Here is a 22,274-nt window from a genome sequence, read left to right as displayed (position 1 = left end):
ACTTCAGCAAGCAGGCTAGCTATGGGGCTTGTACGGAATGCTCCCGTTGCCAACCTAAGTCCGCTGGGGTAGATGCTATTCAGTTTGACAAGAACACTTCACCTTGCTGACACATACACTGCACTGCCGTAGTCCAATCTAGATAAAATATTGTACCAGGAAGGCATAGGTCCTGGCACATACGAGTTATAAGTTTTATTTATGAGCATACAATTAAGTTCCGATGCATGAACAGCTGTGTGAGAGAAGGTTCTCATTCTTACTGCGCTGCATGAGGGAGACCGCAAGTCACGCGAGGTCAAGTGACGTCACCACTGCTTATAGCTTCCCTCCCTTTCGGAATTCTCTTGAAAATTATTTTATGAACTTTTTAATGCCTGGACCAATTAACATGAGACCAACGCTGAATTGTAGCCAATATTCAGGAACCGAAACCCTGCAAATCTGAGATCAATCAGTCCAGTGGTTTCCGAAATATAATAAGTTAAAGTATGGAAGGAATTATCACCCCTTCATCACCTGACTCCAAGCGTTGCTCGCAGACCGGTATAAATAGGTCAATGAACCAAGGTTATAACCAGTGTGTGTGTTCTGCATTTATGAAGGACAGTATGCTCCGCCACGATGACATAGTAATGGTCACACTTGAACACGCTGAAATAGTACAACGACGTCGTAAGTAACGTTTTCGCCGCGCCGCGATGATGGAAATATTCTAAAGGTTTCCCCGACTAAACTGTCGTGATATGATACTTAGAATTGTGTATTAACTGAGTGAAGCTATAATAGGAAGTGTGAATTGAAGAGTCAAATATTTCATTTGTCAGTAAACGACATTGTGAACTTTACCTATTACACGTAATTCTGAACTGTATCTTTGAACTGTGACGATATTCTAAGTCATTGCATGTGGTGAACTAAAATCCTAATTTGAGACCATTTTATAATTCTGAGACATATTTTCTCCTACAATAGTATAATTGTGAACTGTATGAGACAGTATTTCACTAGACATTCGTCCAATAACAGGGCTAGAAGTAACTATTTTTCTTGTGCACTTTCCTGATGTTTCGATCGCCACTGCGAGAAACTCTGTGAACATTAAGGACTTTTTATGATTATATTAACTCTTAGAGTGCCGGGGAGGGCGATCGCGCTCCTCTGTAGCCTAGCGAAAAGTGCCAGGAGCACGATCGCGCTCCACGTTGCAACTGTCTATGTAAGTCGTAATAGTTTGCACATATCTGGCAGATTGCAGCTCCAGTCAGCATCACTCCGTAATAGATACTACGTAGCAATTGAGGCTTTCACGGCCAGCGTTACAAATCATGTCAGCGTTTTCCGGGCTTGTAGGCCGTGGTCCAGGAGCGAGTGAATGTCCCGACGTTTCACCAAAGACTGCGTTCGGCATTGTCAAGGGTTCCGACTGACTTTGATAGCAGCGAAGCTCTCAGTGGAATGAAGTGCTATTGTAACTCCACCTACTTATATAGTGCAGGATACGGTAAACTGCTTGCCTATTGGCCGCTACGGTGGGGGACGGTCGCCGATTGGCTGTTCTTTGGCCAATGGTTGAAGCGTTAGGGAGTCCGATGTACACTGACCTGCCTTCGCGGAGACAGGCAGCTGATCACCCATTGCTTTCTTCTGGTCTGCCGCGGCTATCGTGCCCTTCAAGGTTTGAGCTTTCAAGACTGGAAACCAGGCTTTGCTTACCTGTTCAGATTCCTCCTTATGGTTGAAGCTGTTGGTGTGCTTTAGGATTTCAATGGCTTCCCTCTGTAGCCGGGCGTGATAAGGCACAGTAGTTGACAGTACTTCGGTGTTGCTGTACTGTATGTCATGGCCTGCTAGCAGTGAGTGTTCAGCGACTGATGATATATCTGTCTGTCCCAGCCGGCTATGTCTGTTATGCTCCTTCAGTCGTGTGGCGATGCTGCGTTTGGTAGTCCCTATGTATACCTGGCCGCAGCTGCACGGAATCTTGTAGACACCTGCTGTGGAGAGAGGATGGTGCTTGTCTTTGGCAGACCTAAGCAGTTCCTGGATTTTCTTTGTCGGCCTGTATATGGTTTTAACCCCATGGGACTCCAGTAGCCTCCCTATTCTGTCAGTTACTTTCTCGATATACGGCAGATAGGCTTTAGCTCTTCTTTTTTCTTGGTTGTTGGACGTCTGGGATGGAGTGCTCGCTGAATATCTTTAGAGCTGTACCCGTTAGTGAGTAGGGCCCTGTTGAGGTGGATGAGTTCTTCGTTTAAGTGCTGAGGTTGACAAATTCTCTTAGCACGGTCGGCTAGCGTCTTAATCACTCCGTATTTTTGTCATGTGTGGTGGTTGGACGTCTTCTAAATATAGCGGTCCATGTGGGTTACCTTGCGGTATACTGTGTGTCCCAAGTTTAAATCGGCAGTCTTCATTACCAGAACACCGAGGAAAGGGAGCTTTCCCTCGTTTTCTGTCTCCATAGTGAACTGAATACTGGTGTTAATACTATTCAGATGCTGTAGAAACAGCTGTAGTGGTGGTGATTATTGTTTTAAGAGGAAGTACCGTATTTCACGGCATAAGCGTCGCACTTTTTATACCAAAATTTTCGAAAAAAATTGTAGGGTGCGACCAATATACGATGAATATTTAATACCAGTAGGCTATTTGTATTACTCAAAAAATGTATTTATAACTAAATTGTATTTGATACAAATTTAAGATGCACGTAATACTCGCGTTTATACATCAAATTAATTAAAGTAGTCTAAAACAAAATTCATAATTTTTCGCAACAATTCGGCGAACGTTTTTCCAACCTGAAAATAAAAATGAACGTATTAAGTTAATTTGTCATTAATTTGACTATTAAAGTTAAAATATTACACTTGCAAAAAATTATCGCTTTGTTGTGAAATGCGGACTTACCGGTACGCAATTTGTTCCAAATCTTCGGTGTCGCTATCGCAGGTTTCGCTATCTGATGCGCCGTCCTCGCCTCTGTTAATACCAGTATCAGATTCTTCGTCTCCCTGCCACACTGCGTCATCTTCAGAACCGTCTAGTGCATTCGAAATCCCAGTCCTTTTGAAGCTCTTGGAGACTAGTTTAGGTGGTATAAGATCCCAACTCTTCTTCACCCACGAGCATAACAAGTCCAAGGGTGGACGCCTGATATTTCCGGCGGGCGTCAATTGCTGATCGCCGCTCATCATCCACTCGTTGTAAAATCGACGTAAGTGGTCTTTAGAGGGTTTATTAACACATACGTCTAGTGGCTGCAAAGCAGATGTTAGGCCACCAGGAATGACTATCTGTCGTGTCTTATTTGTAGTGAGAATTTGCTTCACTTTGTTCACGAGGTGATCTCGGAAACTATCTAAAACAAGCAGAGCTGGTTGTTTAACCCAGTCCAGCATGAGTTCTACGTCCATCCAACCCTTTGGTTGCACTCGTACATGAATTCCACGGGGAAACTGTATATTCTTAGGCATCGTTTTCCTCTTGAAAATGATGTAAGCATTACCGATTTGAGAAAGCAAGTACGAAGTTTCCTTGCGCAAACGTATGACAAATCGGTGAAAATTTACAATCTTGTCCATGTAATTAGCAGGCAACTTTTGGCTTAGTGTTGTTCTCCTTCGCACTGACAGATTGTGTCGTCGCATGAACCCCTTAATCCACCCACGAGTCGCCTTAAACTGAGTTACCGGTATGTTGTGTATGCGCGCTACCTCCTGTCCCTTAATTTGTAACATTTCATATGATACACTGCAGCCATTGTTACGTATTTCACTGACGTACCTAAACACTTCTTCGTCAATTATAGGAAACTTCCCTGTTTTAGGACCTCTAAACGCGCGTCTAGAAGGGTTTGTGCTTTTTAGCTTGTTTTTTACTTTCCGCCAGTCACGCACCAACTTTTCACTCACAGAAAATTTTCTTTCTACAGCTCTGTTCCCGTGCTGTTCAGCGAAGGCAATTACGCTTAGCTTGAAGCCCGCAGAATAGTTTCTATATTTACCCATAATCGCTTATAAATGCTTCACACGTTAATGTTTTGCGATATAAATGACTTTCCGTAATTGTTCACTATTAAAACAAATTATTTCTGCAAACACCCAAAACACAAATTAACTTAAATTCTCACGCACACATGTCTACAGTAATCACGTAAATCTGAAACAAATAAATGCATCTGTGATCTGTCCATTCCAGAGCAGCCAATACTGTTAGGCAGCAAGGAAGCATGCAACAATTTATCAGTTTAGCTCGTTGGTTGCGACACACTACTGCGCTTGCGCAAAGCTCGCAAACCAGAGCTCTAGCTAGCGCGGTGTAGATCTACTGTATAGTTGACTGTATTCCGAGACGTCAATAACAAACATTCATTTTTTTCAATTTCTTTTAAACGTATGGTAATTACGTTAATATTTCTTCCCAGTTATTGATGATTTTACATTACATTACTGACGAGTTTATAAAATAAAACTTTAATAGCATTGGATAATAATTATATTGACTGCTTGGATAAAAGTTTTCATCCCATGCCCGGACACTTATGACGTAGTAGTAAGATAAGAGTCTAGCGATGACAACTGAGACATCGTAAATAATTCGGCTGAATAATTCCGTGGAAATCTGCGTTATCGTCTTGGATTTCACTTCGTGCGCAATAACACAGGAGCCGGCCCCATGGTGTAGGGGTAGCGTGCTTGCCTCTTACACGGAGGCGTCGGGTTCAATTCACGGCCGGGTCAGGGAATTTTACCTGTATCTGAGGGCTGGTTCGAGGTCCATTCAACCTACCTAGCCGGTATTTCCTGGCGACGTTGCCGATAAGCGATAACTTACAGCCTTACGTATTTCAAATGGGAATTCATAATATGTAGGTGGTGAATAAATAGTACACTGTCTCGCGACCACGTTGTCAAACTGCCGATAGCCTACCGGTAAGCATAATATGTAGGTGGTGAATAAATAGTACACTGTCTCGCGACCACGTTGTCAAACTGCCGATAGCCTACCGGTAAGCATAATATGTAGGTGGTGAATAAATAGTACACTGTCTCGCGACCACGTTGTCAAACTGCCGATAGCCTACCAGTAAGCATAATATGTAGGTGGTGAATAAATAGTACACTGTCTCGTGACCACGTTGTCAAACTGCCGATAGCCTACCGGTAAGCCATACGTCGTACATATACCGGTATTATTTATTTATACGTTGTGCAACATGTCGCAAACGTGACTGTGTTGCCAAATTGCCCATAAACCATACACGTATTTAAATTGCACATTCATGTGCAACTTACGTTGCAGTTCCATTTAGCTTTTAACCAGATTAGTGAACAAAATTTGGACGTGCGACGATTATGTAATTAAAGGTTTAAAGTCCGATTTTTGTATTGAAAATAAAGGATGCGACGATTACGCGGTGGCGACGATTATGCCGTGAAATACGGTACTCACTTTCCATGGTAAAGAACCAATGCTGAGTATGGTTCCAGTGTATGGGACCCTCACTAGGATTACTTGATTCAAGAACTGGAAAAAATCCACACAAAAAAAGCAGCTTGATTTGTTCTGGGTGATTTCTGAAAAAAGAGTAGTGTTACAAAAATGTTGTAATGTTTGGGCTGGGAAGGCTTGGGAGAAAGAAGACTAGCTGCTCGTCTAATTGGTATGTTCCGAGCTGTCAGTGGAGAGATGACGTGGAATGACATTAGTAGACGAATAAGTTTGAGTGGTGTCTTTAAAAGTAGGGAAGATCTCAATATGAAGATAAAGTTGGAATTCAAGAGGACAAATTGGGGCAAATATTCGTTTATAAGAAGGGGATTTAGGGATTGGAACAACTTACCAAGGGAGATGTTCAATAAATATACAATTACTTTGAAATCATTTAAAAAAAGGCTAGGAAAACAACAGATAGGGAATCTGCCACCAGCGCGACTGTCCTAAATGCGGATCAGTATTGATTGATTGTTAATGTTGAAGGTAGTGATTTATAGTTATATTTCTAATTGTTGGGTTTGATTCAGTGTCGCTAACCAAACAGTTTAGGTACCCTACTTGCTGATACGTCGTCTTACATTTACTGCTAAGCTGGCATGTTGGCAATGTACAGTCATGTTTTTTGCCAGAATTATGTATTGCCACTGCAATACTGTTAAAGACTCGTGATACATTTGTGAGTATATTTAAAGTATATTTTCTTTTTCTGTGGGATTGAAAATCTGTTTGGCTAATACCAGGTAAGTAGATAGTGGCATGGTTGAATAATGCATTTAATAACGTACGGTAGTTTGTATGAAATGACGAACACAGCATCTTATTAATTACAGTTGTATCTCGTCCAATACTTACATACAGAACTCGACTGCAATATCTAAGAAGCAAGAAAAATCTGCAAGAACTCCTCCGAAAAGGAAAGCAATGTTACGTCCTCTACAAAAATCAGGTCAAGAGATGCTTATATAGTGCTACGAGCAATTGAAACACGAAGACGATGAAGAAGGTATCAGTCCTAGTGATACGGACCTAATGACAAGAGTTCCAAAATTAACTGGGGTAAGTGTTTATTTTAATCTTCTTTCTATGATAAGTTTCTGACAAAATGACAATCAGTTGAAATGGAAGAATATTTCATTTTCAACCTAACCTAATCATGTCTTGTCTCGACTTTGATACGGTTTGCAGGCTTAACCTTCGTGTATTCATATTGACTCTATGTAATATATTTGCTTGTGTGTATTATTATAGTGTAGTTTCCGAGAAGTAATAGGAAAGTTCAAGAAGGGAGTTGTATTTTGTATTTTCTACCACAGATAAACACCGGAAGCGTGAACATCCAGTGACCAGCATAGACAGTTTTTCTAAGGAAGCCATGGCAAGGTAACTTCACAAGGAAACTATTGCAACATTATTTATAGAAAATGGCATGCAGGTGAGACAACTTCCCAGAAATGCTTTACACATATATCAACATACAGCTCTTTCGAGCCTCTTGTAACACTCTTCCCTTCCCACAGAAGTTGTAACTGGAAGGAAGGATTTCGACTACATCAAAGCAAATTATGAGACTTACTTTTATAAGGGGACTTACTTTTACAAGGGGTCGGAAACATCATTAGAAAGAATTTTGAAGGACATGGGATTTGAGTGGAGTAAAGGGGATCCCTATCCGTATGTTAGAGAAAATGAAGACATTTGTTTTAAGAGATCCTGTTTTCTGAGGGAATACATGCGAAATAAGGACAGTGAGAACCCAAAACCTGTTGTTTACCTGGATGTGACTTGGATTTTTATGAATGGTGAATATATATATTAGCTATATATTATGATATTTTATATGAAAATCATAGAATAATGTATCTTCATCAGGTGTCCTTGGTTTCAAATGTGCATGTCTTTTTCAGGGTCACCCACATACTCCTGGAATAAACCACACAAATCTGGACATGATGTTCAAGGAGTAATATGTCGACTTGTATCTGATGGAGGAAAACTGGTTATTGTTCACGCTGGAACAAAAAATGGCTTTGTACCTGGTATGTTCTTACTTTATTTACTTCATTTTCTTATTACAGTGAGCTGATCTCTCTTCACATGGTTATGAGGGTATTTAGGGGTTATGGTAAGGATGCAAAGAGAAGGGCACTTAAGTCTCTGGAAAGACCCCAACTAGAGTATAGTTCCCGTGTATGGGACCCTCGCCTCGATTACTTGATTCGAGAACTGGAAAAAATTCAAAGGAAAGCAGCACGATTTGTTCTGGGTGATTTCTGTCCAAAGGAGTAGCATTACAAAAATGTTGTAGAGTTTGGGCTGGGAAGACTTGGCAGGAAGGAGGCGAGCTGCTTTCCTTAAGGGCCGGTTCTACCACCTATGGGTAAAGTAGCACCAACTTGCTCTCCGCGTAAAAGGAAATTTCTGTTCGATCACTCCCAGGTAGCGCTATCGGCAGCATAAGTTGTAGTTACCCAGCACGTAATTTACCGACCACTTCGAGGGCCTGATAAGACTTCACATTTATTTTAAAAAATTTACATTAATTTATTGAAAACCACCTATTCGGCACTTTAGAGTCTTTAACAATATGATATAATCATTCTATTAAGGTTGTAATGCTATACGTTTCACCTGTCATCGCAGGCAACCATAAATTCTATACTCACTCTGGAGTGTAGGTTATATTAAAACGATTTTCAAAACTAATTGTTTACAATAATTTGCATTGATGTATAAGAACATTATGGTCTATTTGGATTGAATTGGTTAATCCTGTTTTAAAGATCTAAAGGAAAACATATTTGTGTTCCCATCTAATGGAGATAATATAAAATAATATTAACACTCAAAATGTTAATACTGAGTTGGCAGTTGAAGTCAAAAGGAAATCAAAATATTTACACAGATTTTTCAGTATATACAAGAAATCAATACGTTCAGCTTAAAATGATTTGTGGATTAGTTAAAATCTTATATAGATTAAAATCTTTTGTTTAAACCCTTCTCTTTATTAATAATATTTGAAGTGAAGATCCTGGTTAGATGGCATGATAGCTAGTATATCGGTGTCTAGCTAGGTAGCTACTTAGCGCTTGCACGGAGGTGATTGCACGCAAGCCAAAGTACCAGCTGATTTACACCCCCAAATAGTTTACCTCCCGCGCAGCTGCCAGCCAGTTTACCAGCAGATGGTCGAACCGGCCCTAAGTGGTATGTTCCGAGCTGTCGGTGAAAAGTGTGGAATGACATTGGTGGACAAATAACTTTTGAGTGGTGTTTCGAAAGTAGGTACCATAAGATCACAGTACAATGATACAGTTGGAATTTAAGGGTATAAATTGGGCCAAATATTTGTTTATGAAGAAGAGGAATTAGGGATTGAAATATTTTACCAAGGGAGATGTTCAATAAATTTCCAAATTCTTTGCAACGATTGAAGAAAAGACTAGGTAAACACTATCTGCCTCCTGGGCGACTGTCATTAAGTGCAGATCAGTGGTGATTGATTGATAAAAATCGACTGGCACGATATAGGAAGTGGCATTATAACTTACCGCTTCACTGGGTTCTATCTGTGGTTCTTGATTTTGACTTCTCCACTGTTAAGGGATCTCTCAGTTATTAAAAAGACCTGCAGGTATTCACTTTAGGCAAACAATTAACTTTAGAGAAGTACTTCAATTAAAACCTCTCCAGTGTATTTTCAATTAATATTACTGGATATTAGCATCAGTAAATTACATGTACTGTAGGCCTATATATTAGGTTTGTTCTGTATTCGACAATCTCCACCTGAATCAGTGCCTATATCGCCCATGCTGCCGTGTAATGCACAACAGTTTTTTTTTTTTTGCTAGTTGCTTTACGTCGCACCGACACAGATAGGTCTTATGGCGACGATGGGACAGGGAAGGGCTAGGAGTGGGAAGGAAGCGGCCGTGGCCTTAATTTAGGTACAGCCCCAGCATTTGCCTGGTGTGAAAACGGGAAACCAAAAACCATCTTCAGGGCTGCCGACAGTGGGGTTCGAACCCACTATCTCCCGAATACTGGATACTGGCCGCACTTAAGCGACTGCAGCTATCGAGCTCGGTGATGCACAACAGTTTCAACATCTAGAATAAATACGGTCTACAACATAAAAGGAAGAAGCCTTCACGTTATCTTTCAAAATCAAGATCAAGTATTGTAAAAGAAATTGACACTTGATAAAATTATACAACACCAAATTAAGGAGCACGTCGCTAAGACAAATTTTTATTCTTACTAAATGCATTTTACTAATCAACTCAGCATTAATATATAATGAGTCTTGTACATATATATTGAATATGCCTCGAATTGAACACTAGACAACTACCCAATTCTTCAAAAACAGTGTCCAAGTCACTTCAAGACGCTCATACTACCAGCAGAGGAACACGGTGAAACAAACAATATAGTCATTACAAGAATAAACCCTCGAAACATTTTAATCAATTAGCCATAAGTTTTAACGCAAAATAGTGGACACTTCAAGAATACTACTATTAGTGCATACATAGCATTGCAAGTTTCAAATTTTACGCTGATCATAACAACAAAAACATTTGCAAATTACATGTCCTTTTATACTACGCAACCCTTTTACAATCCAAGAAGAGAGGACTTATTTTACTAATTTACTTGTAACATTTGTTTTAGACGGTCTGTTGAATTGGACAATTGTCATAACTGTACAATATTTTCCATTGTGGTGTTTTAAGAATCATATTTGTTATTGTCAGCTGATGACCCTTGAAGGGTCGAAACCGGTACTGTGAATGATAGTATGTAAATAAATGTATTGATAAGGTGGAGGCTTCAGTATCAATCTTATGTTGTTCCAGAGGACTTGTTCTTGAGCCGTTTTAGAAGATGGAGGTAGATTGTTGTGTTGCGAAACACACGCTTGAGTGTCGGTGCAATGGAGCCTGATACTCCAGGCTAGTAGTCATGTAAATTAAGGCTTTCGATTCAATTTTACTATTTTATTTTACTTTTGTATTTTTGTGAAACGTGTGACCTCTGAATTGCTGGGAGTGTGTGCCTGATTTCAAACATGACTTAACGATGTAAGCTATTGAATTACTTTAATTGGACACTCTATGACGAAAATGTAAGTACAGATACCTTTTAATATTTTGTTGAATATTTACTGCCATGGATTATTTGGACAAGGCATTATCTGCAACTGTCGCCATGTGACGTAATTCAAATTAGCCCTATGGATTCATGGAATTTTCGGCAACATTGTCAAAATTTTATCAAGCCAACCTTGCAACTGTAATTAAAAATTAGACCCAACTATTTATGGACCTTTCAGCAACAGTTTATTTATTAACTTAAACAGTGATCTCTTCTGCATCCGACATTTTCATTTCACGGACAAAATCTGCATCGTCAAGAGTTTAAAAATGTAATAAGAGTTATCAAATTCAATCTTGGAACTACAACTGAATTAACGGGGCGATTTGGAAACATACGGTATATGCGCCTACGAGTGTTCAAATTATTCTATTTGTTTTATTTAATTGAGATTCTTGGTGCGTTAAATTTTCTGCTTCTTAATTTTGTTGGGATTTATTATTATTCTGATTATTATTATTATTATTATTATTATTATTATTATTATTATTATTATTATTATTAACATTAATTTTGGTCGGTAGATTTCTTTTTGTATTTCCTGGTTCTTGTTTTGTAGTCTCTAATTGCACTGTCATTTATTATATAATGCCATGTGCTGGTTTATTTTTCGTAATGGGACTGTTCTTTTCTTTGCCTTTCCAGGGTTGGATTTATACTCTGATTCATACGCACATTAGTGATGGGACATTCGATTCATTTTACTGAATAAATTCGTTTGATTCCGTTCACGTCACTGAATTGATACAGTGATCCGACTCACGGCACAGTCACCGCTCCTACTGCATCTGTGTAGTATGTGCTGGTAAGACAGCAGCAACAGCATTCAGTGGTCGCAGCTGCCATCTGGTTTTCACACTATGAACTCCTTTCTTAGAAAAAAATGCTAGTCACTCTAAAACATCGAAGGTTTCCGGTGACGCAGGGTGGGAAAGGTTAGGATTAGGAAGGTAGCAGCCATGGCCTGAATTAAGGTACAGTCCCAGCATTTCCTGGTGTGAAAATGGGGAAACTACGGAAAACCATCTTAACGGCTGCCGACGGTGCGATTAGAAACCACCATCCCCAGAATGCAAGCGCAGAGCTACGCGATATTAACCGCACGACAACTCGCTAAGACACTTTTAAAAATATGTATTTTTCTATCGGCTGACGATTTTTTCAAATCGTCATATTTTGTATAGGCTGCCCGAGATGTACAGTAGCCCGCTGGTTTTCTGATTCAACATATTGTTGGTTAAGTTATTGCATCTGTCCACATATGATTGAAGTCTTGTGCAACAATGCGACATATGAACTGAGAAAATACTGAGCCGTTCTTCCCAATATAAAACAGGTACTTTTGAGTGGTCATGAGCATGACTCATAGTCATAGGGCAGGCTAGAATCGAGTTTAATTGTCAAAAATCTCAATTAAGTTATAATACTAAGATTCATTAAACTAATAAATAGTATAACCTAATAGCCTAGCTACTTACTACTTCAGAATTATGTTTTGACTACCTTTTTAACATGCAAATAAATCCAGCTATTATTTAAACCTCCCTGTAAGAAGAGGACAGTGAATGCAAATGGGTATTATTTTCAAATGAGCTGAGCTCGAGAATCCATTATAGCATACGATTCTCTCAGTGTAACATGGCTCGCTGTATGTCTCGCTGCAGCGGAAGCTCGGCTCGCCGCCAGTGTCCAGTGAGCCGATAACGAGCCATGTGTATCTTGTGTCTCACTGAGCCGTGCTCGTTCACGATTCTTTCGGTGTGCCATGGCTCAATGTATGTCTCGCTGCAGCGGAAGCTCAGCTCTCCGCCAGTGTCCAGTGAGCCGATAAGGAGCTGTGTGTATCTTGTGTCTCACTGAGCCGCGCTCGTTCACGATTCTTTCAATGTGCCACGATTCACTGTCTCGCTGCAGCGGAAGCTTGGCTCTCCGTCAACGCCCAGTGAGTGCACCACTCAGCACTGTCCGCTGGGAGTAAACTGAATCGTGTGCCGTGATATCGCCATTCCTATGAATCGATTCACTCAGTCACTTGAATGTATCTATACACTGCTTCGAATCATGCATTCAGTAGACAACACTAATGCACATTACCGTACTTCCAAGGCTTCCTAACTTTAATAACAAGTATTTCGGTCCTCGATTAAATTTTTGTTCAATGAAATGTTAAATTCAATCAATAATATCTTATTATTATTATTATTATTATTATTATTGTAATACCGCGGTTGTAGCCAATTAAAATTTGTTTCTCCCGTTTCTTAAATATTCTTTCAGTTTACGCTCCCCAGTCTGATTCACGTCTGTGTTTTATTTCTCTTCTTGTTGCATCACATTCGCTTATCTCCCATGGACGCAATTATTTTGCTGGCCTTGGCTACAATTAATTAATGATAGCTGGGCTTTGGTAGCTGTAGGCTCCAGTTTTATGTGTCATCGTTCTGTTAATTATGGAACATTAATATTGTTTACTCTTTGTAATCGGTGACTTGTTTGGGGAATTTTCTGTAATTTGTCATTTCATTTAATTATTTATCCTGTTGTTGTAGTTACATTTTGAGTTTTGTGTGTGAGCGTGTTTCCAGGATTGTTCAAACATTTATGTGGAGGGACTGGAAACAAATTTCAATTGAACCAGATTAATTATAGTGTACTTAGTTGAACTTACTGGCCAGTAGTATTATCATCTTTTAAAGGAATGGATCCACTGAACACTAATTATGTTTTTAATGTCAGTTCTCGACTTTGCTTATTTGTCGATACATTGTAAGAATTACAATAGATTGCTATCTGAGTATGTTCATAATTTTTAATTATTTTCAAACTAGATATTTAACTCCTATTGTAATGAATTAATTTAACATTAAATTATTAGTTCATGACTTTCCTTATTTTTCAATACATTGCAAGAATTTCTGGATCTTGTTATTTAAGTGCCATTCATAAAACTTTTTTTAATCCTTAAATATTTTTATTTAACATTTTATTTCGCCTCTTATTTGGTAGCTTTAGTCACCTTGACCTAGTAACTTGTCAAGTGTTAAATTAGGAACCTGCCTTCTCTTTCTTTTATTTTGGGCCCTCTTCCACATTTTATGTTCATAAGATGCTGCATCCAAGGAAAGATGTCTTGTGCTTTTGTGTTGATTTTGTCGTTTCACTGTATTCATTGTTGTCTGTGTCCTTGGGCATTGCAGTACTTGTGGTAGCATCACAGTGGTTGCTACATAACTTGTAGCTGCTGTTGTTTATACTAATGAACTTGACAAGTTGCCTGCGTCAACGTTACTAGTTGCCAAAAAAACAAGCATTGTAAACTTAAAGTTGTAAGATCAAGTGTAAGTCTAATTGACATTTTGTTTGATCTATAAGATCAATTACATCATTGACATTAAGAGGCTGGCCTGGTGGGAAATACCAACATTACAAACTGAACTTGTGACGGGCAACAAAACACGTACTGCTAATACCTGCGGATCGGTTTAGTGAAACCACTTTATTGTAGATATCAAAATGAGTCAAAATACCAGTGCCATCGGAAACCTGGTTAGCAGAACTCCGTTGTGGTGTGCATAGTAAGTTTCTCAAAACCATATGACGACCTGGTCTGAAATGAGCTTGTACTCACCGCAAACTGACTGATTAGCAGGCACAACTCAGTAAGATGCCTGTAATAACCATTACAATTCCGCTGTAACACTGCCATCTGAAGATGGAGATAGATGCTCGACATCCATCTCCTAGTCACCGGATAAGATGATGTACGCCTTGAGTTTCTTTGACGCTTTTCAGGGTGGAGGCTATGTTTTCTCCTTTATAAGAGGTGTGATGGACGTCCTGGGAAGGGTTCCATTCCTCCCCACCATCTTCTTCTTTAGACAGGCTGGAGAACGATTTCCAGCTCCAGTCGACGAGGATGCCTCCGCCAGCTTTGGCATTGGTTTTGCCGACCACTTGGGGGACAGAGACTGCCTTCCTTCCCTTCTGTGCTGGATTAGGTATCTTCGCCAGCAGATGCTTCTTTGTGGTTGAAGGCAGGGTGGTCTCTCACCTTCGAAGTTTTACACTTTGCGACGCTACTCACTGGAGCAACTGCCGCCTTGGGCGCAGCGATCTCCACATGTGTTACTAGATGATGATGATGATGATGCTGGGGCTTAACATCTAGATGATCGGTTGCTAATGGTACGAAATGAGACGAAATGTAATGATAAATTAAAAGTCCAAAATCCTAAACTGAACAGAATTCAAAACGAGGATGAAGAATAAATGGATGGATATGAATTTAAAACAATCAGTTGATCCAACCCGCAATGCCTCACATTCACAGAAACTGACGTAAAACAAGAGTATTACTGACCAAGGGACAGCTACTATAGCACAATACTGAATCAATGACACAAGTAGTCTAAAGGGGTCCAAAATCCAAGTCATCGGCCCCTCATAATGGTACTAATTGCTAGGAAAGTAGAACCATGGTATATGTCATGTTGCGGTACTAATCAAAAGCAGCGTAGATTCGCGGTATTCCACACATTATGGTACTACTCAAAGGTAATGAAATTCACACGTCACACAGACCTATGGTGTTTCGCACATTGCAGCGTCATTTACACACAATGCAAACCTATGGTGTTCATCACATAAGTGTACTAACCACAGGGACCCGCACTATCCCATGGTGTTCCTCATATAGCGGGTACTAATCATAGGTAAGCCAGAACCATGGTGGTGTTCATATGGTGGTACTAATCACAGGTAGTGTAAAAGCCGAGAGCGCACTCTGTTGCTACTAATCACAAACCTATTTTGAACGTAACATAGTGGTACTACACGCAAGTAAAAGCGACCCATGGTGTTCCCCACGTGGTGGTAGTAATTACAAGTAGTCTCATGGTTCTAATTCGATCATCCCTTGGTCGCCCCTTTTAGACGCCTCTAACGACAGGTAGGAGATACCGTGGGTGTATTCTTCATCTGCATCCCCCACCAACAGGGAGGGGAAAAAGAGAGAGAGAGAGAGAGAGAGAGAGAGAGAGAGAAGGGATCTGTCACTTCAGAAAATGAAGTAACAGATGAAGAAAGGCAACGGCCACGAAGGACGGGAAAATGAAAGACTACCTAAGCCTCGAATGCTCGAATACCGTCAGGGTTGGAAAAGAACGAGAACTGGCCAAGGGAGGTCAGAGAGGATAGATGAAAGTGAGGAAACTGTCACAAGTGGAAGCAATGCCAGGACTCAGCTAAGAGACCCATGATCACCAACCCACGCTCTCAAGTTGAGAGCCCCTGGGGCCCCCTTTAGTCACCTCTTACGACAGACAAGGGATACCGAGGGTGTATTCTTTATCAGCATCAGAATTAAACTTACCTGATAGGAAGGACCTTCAACTGTCTTTGATATTCTGGGTCATCTTCTCGCACCAGGGTTTCCCATTTTCACACCAGGTAAAAGCTGGAACTGTGCCTCAATTAGCCCATCATCATCATCATCATAAGACCTATCAGTGTTGGTGTGACATAAAGCGAATTATATCATCATCATCATCATCATCTCACTGAGAGAGGTCAGTTTCTATCTCGAGGAGAATGAAGAATCTGGGAGTTGGTGCACCTGTCCGGATGTGTCCATTATTCCATGCCAAGAGCTTCTCTTCCACATGTACCACACAGACTAATTTCAACATCAGATATCATGAGCCCGAACGTTTGGAATTTGATATCACCGCATAGGATGCAGGAGAATGGAATTTGGCAAAGAGATTCCTCTTAGGTTAAAAATACACTAAAAACGTTTTGAAAAATTCAATCCCTGAAGCCTAAAGATAAAGGAATAAATGCACAAAAATGAATGAAGTTTCAGGATGACAGCTTGTGGACCATTAGTTCTTTTTTATGACACTTTTTACCCCAGATGAAGCAACAGCTCCAAAAGCTTAATTGTTGGTGATCTTATGGGTAACCACAGAAAGTATGAGAACTTGTGCACTCTTATAGTGTCTAAAACAAGATATTGAACTCAAAGCACAGTATAACCCCGCATGATTTTTGGTGAAAGGAGCACGACCTACTATGCTTTGACTCAGTGCTAGTTTCACCCATTGGCAAACTAATATTAATGTGCTGAGCATGTATATACCATTTCATACGTGTTTAAGATGCAGGTTTATACATGTAATCTGCAACGTAATGAAATTTAATCATACCTGTGTTTGATGTGATGATGAAGTGCATCCTGAAGAAAAATTTAAAAGTATTCAGTAATATGAAACTTCCTAAAACACTCCGAGGAATGCACAGAAACCCACTTTTTCACACTCAGTTCTCACTGCATGTTTTTCTTGCCAGCCTTGCATACAACATAGTCACACCATGGAGTTTTTTTCCTTTGGGTTTGGGATTATAAACCTTGCAAGCCATTCCTGCTGAATACCAAGCAGGGAACCACAATACTTTGAGAAAGAACAAATTCCTGCTACACGATGTAATCTATGATGTTCATTTCACATCAAGAGAGAGAGCAGACTCTTGGTTATCCAACGGTATACTGAATATCATGTCATCTATAGACAGAAGCCTCGAACTAGTTGTAGAAAGGTACCATTTGGTACTTGCCGAGAGTTTATGTATGAATAGTCACAGCACGTACAACCACCTGACAGGCAGCTACGTACGCCAATGAGTTAGAAGCAAGTTTGTAGTTTTCTGAGACTGTTGATATCTTCACCATAACCAGAGTGCTTTCCATTTTTACATGTATCAGGATTTGAACCACCACTGCCTTTTTAAGAAACGCCATTCAGCTTCCGTGCTTACACATGGCATTATTTTCAACAGCTGCTGTTTAGTTCAGTAAAACCTTGATTATACGTTCCCGGAAACTACGTTTTCCCAGATTATTTGTTCAAATTATGTGGTCCCACAAGCATCCTAATCAAATCACGTTGTAAAATTTCCGCACTGTTCGTTCCTCAAAAGAAGCGACTTCCCATTTCAACCATCCCGAAATTTCAGGCCCATCAAAGCTAAATCCTCGATCAAGTGTTTTTCAAGAAACACTATCTCACGCAAGGACGGCTACGGCATGCTTCTGGATCTTGGTGTTAACGTCCTGTCATTGCGATAATTAGAGCAAGTATTGTACTGGAAAAGCGATCGACAGTAAACTTGCATAAGGGACCACCTCAGCATCGCATTTGGGTGGCACTGCTTGGAGAATCCTCGGAAATCATAAAGCAGAGAGTGGCCACAACAATTGGAAGAAGACAGCGCATTTCGACAGCTCTACGTGAAGACCGAACGAGTTTCGTCAAATGTTTGTACTTTTAAAACGACCAGATTATGTCCAGGGTTAGATGATTTTTATTTTTTAACTTTTTCTTTATCACATCACCAAACAGGTTTTTGACACTTCCCTTGGGGCACTGTATAGTCACAGGGTTTTCAGGCAGGAATCGAAACTGTTCCTTCTGAACACAAATGTAGTATTTTAATATTATTGTATACGATTATGTTATCGAGACCAGAACAGATGTTGCACATTACATTTGTACAGCCATGGGAGGGTCTGGGATGGCATATTACTGTTTTGGTCCTAATGAAAGACTGGGAATTTTAAGTTTTTTTTTTTTTTTTTTGTTAAAATGTTATAAAAGCTACAGTCGTTTTATTTGCACACGTTACATTTAAGAAGTTTGTAGAATTTCCCCACCCGTACTAACTTGTACAGCGAGTGCTTTCAACTGAGCTCAAGGTCACAAATAACCGTAATTTCCAAAGTTTTGACACCTTTTCTCTTTCCATTTTGATTGCAATTATAGTGACAGGCAGAATCGAATATAATGCATTTTAAGTATCGATATTTACATTCGAAACCATATTTTCAAGCTAAACATAACCTTTAAAAGTCGATATATGCCTAATTTGCATGGTATAATATTTCCAGAAACCGATTATGAACAGTATACTGGTGACAAAATTATAATGGAAGATTTAAAAAAAAGGGATTTGGTCATCCCGATCAGCGTTCTTGTATCAAATGTGCTTTATTTTATTAGATTAGAGAATTAAAATCTACTTGTGGTCGATTGTTGTTTGGCTTAGAGTTTACTGGAGTTTTCTAAGAGTTTGGCTGGTCAGAGTTGCTGAAGTGAAAGTTGTTTTCATGTTAACTGACAGAAATTTATCCTGTAAAACGGAACGTAAAGTTTCAAGATTTTTAACTCTCGTACCGAAATTAATGCTTGAAGGTGGTCTAACTTGCCTACCTGTCGCCCAGAGGGTCCGGGTTCGATTCCCGGCCAGGTCAGACATTTTTACCTGGATATGAGGGCCGATTCCAGGTCCACTCAGCCTACGATTACCTTTAATTGAGGAGCTATGTAGCGGTGAAACGGTGACCCCGGTCTACAGAGCCAGGAATAACGGCAGAGAGGATTCATCACACCATGCGTCACTTTGTAATATGCAGGCCTTTGGACTGAGCAGCGGTCATTTCATAAGCGAAGGCCCATTGGGGCTGTAATTTGGTTTGGTGTAGGAGTGTTTGTAACATTATAATTATACACATTTCATTTTTGTGACGTTTAGCCAAATCGTTGATGGCTCATTCGTTCCCGGAATTTCTGTTTTCCCATGCTGTACGTTCTTTTTCCAGGGTCCCACCAAAAAAGAGAATCGAGGTTCCACTGTATACATTAATGTAAAAAAAAATTAGACACTTTATAAAATAAAGTATTAATTAGGTTGAAAACTCTCATCCTTCATATTTGTGTGCTCAAACTATCAATACGGACCATGAAACTGATAGATTATAGTTTTGTAATACTGTTTCGGAAGTACATTTTCTCACCCTATACAAGAAGAAAGATGAACCAAATTCACAATATTATGGAAGAGAATGGTCTGAACTGCGATAATACACATGAATATATTTGAAGACTACAGTGTTAAATGATATTGTCCGTTAGTGTTTTTTCCCCACTCTCCCCACGCTGACCTGCCACATTGTTTTCTCATTTCCTGTTTGTCCTGTATTCCTAGTCTTACTACCTCCACAGAATTCACCTTTTTTTGTTTCTTCCCCTCTCTGGTGTTTATCTGGCTTTCTTTTTATGCTACCTTTTCTTTTATAGCTAGGGGCTTAACACTGCACGAACACATCAAAGGTTTTCAGCAATTCAAGAGTGGAAAGCAGCAAGGGTTGGGAAGGTAGCAACTGTGGTCTTAATTAAAGTACAGCCTCAGCATTTTCCTAGTGTGAAAATGGTAAACAAAGAAAAACATATTCAGGGCTGTCAATGGTGCGATTCAAACCCACATCTTCTGAATGCAAGTCCACAGCTACGTGACGAACTGTGTGACCAACTCAGTCGGCCTTTTTTTTAAATTCTATCCTGCCCACAATCCTGAAGATTTTTCAATGAGTGCTGAAACCCATCTCTTGATGAAGCTTGGGAGGAAAAAAAAAACCCTAGCTTGTCGGGGTCTGAGAAGAACTGGGGCCGATGACAAGAGCCAATCTACAGAGTGATCAGATATACTTTACTCTAACGCGTGTGGTGTTTTTCCTATGGGTAACCTTTCCACTAGTTTGGCAAACGTAGGAAGATTTCAGTTGCTCCCAAGTGTGTGTGTGTGTGTGTGTGTGTGTGTGTGTGTGTGTGTGTGTGCGTGTGCGTGTGTGTGTTTTTTTTTTTTTGTTCTTAATTCTGTGATTAGTCATAAAGGGTACAATGGCTCAAGCATTTTTAACAGGGCGTCTTTTATGTACGATTCCTATGTTTTAACTCAGTCGGCTTGTCAAATTCAAAGACTTTTAATGGGTGTCGACATATCAAGGCATAAAACAATCCATAACCTCATAATAAATTTAGGGAAATAGGGAGTACCCAGCCTGAAAAAGCAGCATACGGTTCTCCCTGAAGAAAAATGAAATGAGCTATAATCCAGAAATTCTTCCAAAAAGATCACTTTGACGTTTTTTACAACAAGTGGGAATTTTTGTATGGATCTGTAAAAAGCTACTAAATTGTTACACTTAAAACCATATAAAAATAACTGTGGTACATGCTCTTCAAAGATTTGATGCTGTACATAGGCATGCATTTTACAAGTATAAAGTCCAAAATTTATGCAATGGACGAGGCCTCATTAGATTTCCATGGTTGTGTGCATATACAAAACAATCATTACTGGAGTGCTGTTAAACCTGGCTTGAAGTACCCCTCCAAGATGCAATAAATGGTGTATGGTGCAATACAGTGGTGCAAGAATCATAGAAACTTTTTTTTAGAATATAGTTGGTTCTGTTACTTATATGAATGCTATAACAACTCCTTTGCAGAGAATTAACCGACAGGGAGTGAAAATTTACATTTTTCAACAGGATTCGCCCACTTCTCACACTGTGAAAAATTCTATGAGAGAAATTCACAAAGTATTCCCACAGAACTGGTAGGGATTTATGGTCGGTCCCCTTGGTCCAGTGATTTATCCACCAGTGATTATTAGCGCTGGGGTAAATTTTAAAAATGCTGTATACAAAATGAACCCACACACCATATAAGAACTGAAACAATATTCGTTAAGAAATTATCGGGCTTCCCCACCATGAACTGCAAGTGATGAAGAATTAACTAATGAGATGCCAAAAATATATGGAGAATAAAGTCCACCTTTTCTGGTAAGTAAACTTCCTAAAATTGTTTGTTACTCTTGTATGACTTACTTCCGCACTACTGACCTTGACCTGCATACGACAAATGAGAACGCTCTCGCCCATAGTAAAAACATCGTGGACCATAATCAAGCATACCTGATCATCCGGTATTTGAAGAAGGCAGTGTATGAAGATGTGGAGATTGCATTAGTTTGTTCTGTCCAGTACTTATCACGGGTAAGAAGTAGCAGAAGATCGTAATTCTCGATGACTGGAGTGTACGATATTATACTCACAAGAGTCCAACATCTAAAAACTATTGAACTTAAATAAACAAAAATATGTATTAAAAAACATTCCAGACTTAAAGAAAGACAGGGGTGGCTGTACCTTATGTGCTGAAGTGATGCAGCACATTGCCTATTTGAAAAATAAATTTACTTTTAAAATATTGTCTACAATCAAATACAGTGCACTGAAAAAGACGTCAGCCAAAGAAAAAGAAATTTTTCAACACCCCTGCACTCCACACTGTGTGGCTGTGCTGGGATGTGCGATCACAGCTCAGCGAGAATTTCTAAGCTTTTAGCCAGAAAACTCTTCCTTTTGCGCATGCGTGCCCAACTTTTCCGATAGACTGTGGAAACAACAGCCTAGTCCACCAAGACTGGCAGAGATTCTTCGTTCGACCACAGAGAGGCAGCACTAGTCACACTTGCATTACGACTGATATGAGAAGGTGGCAGGTGGCACCCTCGACTCAGCGGTAGTATTTAAGAGGGGATCGCTCAAAGCAAACAGGAAAACAAAATACTGTAGAGCTGTTCTTGCCAGGTCTTTTAATACCAAATAGGATAGAATACTACCAACTTACCTATTCCATAGCCAAATTTGTAAATCGATTAATTGTAAAAATTGTACTTTTTATGTTGTCAAAATAAGGACA

The 22,274-nt window shown here is 39.7% G+C and overlaps 1 protein-coding gene across 2 annotated transcripts in view; it reads right to left on the bottom strand.

Annotated features, from left to right (window-relative positions):
• The window catches only part of hyx (cell division cycle 73 hyrax), a 221,799-nt gene that overhangs the window by 126,108 nt on the left and 73,417 nt on the right, over positions 1-22,274 (bottom strand). The window lies entirely within an intron of this gene.

The sequence above is a fragment of the Anabrus simplex genome, chromosome 3, assembly GCF_040414725.1.
Source record: "Anabrus simplex isolate iqAnaSimp1 chromosome 3, ASM4041472v1, whole genome shotgun sequence".
Taxonomy (NCBI): domain Eukaryota; kingdom Metazoa; phylum Arthropoda; class Insecta; order Orthoptera; family Tettigoniidae; genus Anabrus; species Anabrus simplex.
This window is presented reverse-complemented; position numbering and strand designations above follow the sequence as displayed.